The sequence below is a fragment of the Prionailurus viverrinus genome, chromosome D2, assembly GCF_022837055.1.
Source record: "Prionailurus viverrinus isolate Anna chromosome D2, UM_Priviv_1.0, whole genome shotgun sequence".
Classification (NCBI taxonomy): Eukaryota; Metazoa; Chordata; class Mammalia; order Carnivora; family Felidae; genus Prionailurus; species Prionailurus viverrinus.
Window position 1 is genome coordinate 45,406,125 of NC_062571.1, and position 2,295 is coordinate 45,408,419.

A 2,295-nucleotide genomic window follows, 5' to 3' on the forward strand; every position below is an offset into this window, starting at 1 on the left:
CCTAAACGGGGACCAATCCTTCAGGTTGGTCTCAGAATGAGAAGAAACATGAAGCAGAGCCACCACCACTAATTCATAGATACCAACATGTATTGTGAACGAGAAATGTGTATTATTGTAAGTCAATGAGATTAGTGTGGGGGGATGTTTGTTACCACACCAAAGCTAATGAATACATTATTTCCTCACAAATACAGTAGCAACTCTCTTACACTGAATTGTACTTTTTAAAAAAAATTATTTAAAAAAATTTTTTAACATGTATTTATTATTGAGAGACAGAGAGTGAGCAGGGGAGGGGCAGAGAGAGAGGGAGACACAGAATCTGAAGCAGGTTCCAGGCTCTGAGGTGTCAGCACAGAGCCTGATGTGGGGCTTGAACTCACAAACTGCGAGATCATGGCCTGAGCCGAAGTCAGAGGCTTAACTGACTGAGCCACCCAGGCGTCCCCCCAAAATTTATTTTTAAGTAATCTCTACACCCACTGTGAGGCTCAAACTTAAAACCCTGAAATCAAGAGTTATATGCTCCACTGACTGAGCCAACCTTGTGCCCCTGTTTTTTTTTTTTTTTTTTTTTTAGGTAATCTCTATGCCCAGTGTGGGGCTTGAACTATGATCCAGAGATCAAGAGTTGCATGCTCTGCTGACTGAACCAGCCAGATACACCTTAACTGAACTGTACTTAACTGACTTTCCAGATTGACAAGTGTTCTCTTTTCCTTCTTTAAAACATATTCACACACACACACACACACACACACACACACACACACACACTAACAATGCCCATGGCATTGAATATCCAAGGCTGGTAGGCTACTTTCCATCATGAGTGTTCAAGTCTGCCTGATTAGCCAACAAAGTGACCCAAATCAAGATAGATGCGAGGGCTGTCATATAAACTAGTTTGAGGTTCTGAAGTGGTTGGCTGTGACTCAGTGTTAAGAGACAGAGCTCTGGAGGGAAGCTGCCAAAAACCAAATTTCAACTTTCCCATGTGGTAAATATGTGACCTTGGTCAAATTACTAACACAGACACCAATATTGAGAGCTACTCATTTTCAAGGACTCTTTCAGAGAACGGTAAATAATAATCTAGTCCTGAGCTGGCTCTCCAAGGGTCATTAGCATCAAGATCTCCCCACAATGACAATATCTTCCATTAGAATTGAGTGCATTTTGCTGGAGAATTGCAGGCGTGGTGAATCTCCAGTGTGGGAGGAGGCATCCAGCTTTCTGCTCTTCATACATATTCCTATAAAAAAGACTTGTCAGTGGGATTCTCTCAGCAAGTGCAGCATGTGACCATGGATGCCTCCGTCAGCTCTGTGGCCCTTTGTCAATCAGGAGGCTATGCCACCACCATTGGAACAAAGTTCTGTGCTATGAACTGGAAAGATCAGTCAGCAGTTGTCCTGGCCACAGTAGATAAAGACAAGAAAACTGATCTGCTGAGAGATACTTTGCTGGCACCATGGGTGAGGAAATGGCCCCCGCAGTTCTGGAGTCGCACCAGGGGTCCCTGTACTCCCTCTTTCCTGACCACTGCCTAGAAAAGTACTGTGACCAGTAGTTTGGATGGTCCCTGGGCCAAAAAATCTATTACATTGACAGCTTGTCCTACTCCGTGGAAGCCTTTGACTATGACCTGCAGATAGGAAAGATCTCCTACTGCAGATGTGTTCACAAGCTGGAAAAAGAACAATTCCCAGGTGGAATGTGTATTGATACTGAGAGGAAGCTCTGGGTGGCCTGTCACAATGGAGAAAGAATGATGCACTTAGATCCTGAGACAGGGAAAAGACTCCAAACTGTGAAGGAGCCTGTTGATGAAACAACTTCATGCTCCTTCTGAGAGCAGGACTTCTCTGAAATGTTTATGACCTGTGCCCAGGATGGAATGGACCCCATGCATGGGTCTTCTGCAGCAACCTGAAGCTGGTGGAATTTTCAAGATAACTGGCCCAGGAGTCAGAGGAATTCCTCTTTATCCCTATGTCAGGTCTTCTTTCCTACTGGAAGAACTTTTGTTAAATAAAAAGTGATTTGAAGACTTTTGAAGCTCTAGAAAATTCTAGAGCTAAAATTTCAATCTAGTTACAAAAAAATGTATAAAGAAATTATATTATGAGTAGGGTTACATTTTTATTTACAATTTTCAAAGGTAGATCATGGGGCGCCTGGGTGGCACAGTCAGTTAAGCGTCCGACTTCAGCCAGGTCACGATCTCGCGGTCCGTGAGTTCGAGCCCCGCGTCAGGCTCTGGGCTGACGGCTCAGAGCCTGGAGCCTG

The 2,295-nt window shown here is 44.1% G+C and overlaps 1 pseudogene; it reads left to right on the top strand.

Annotated features, from left to right (window-relative positions):
• Positions 1-1,161: 1,161 nt before the first annotated feature.
• LOC125147600 (regucalcin-like) lies at positions 1,162-2,048 on the top strand (annotated as a pseudogene).
• The last annotated feature ends 247 nt before the right edge of the window (positions 2,049-2,295 follow it).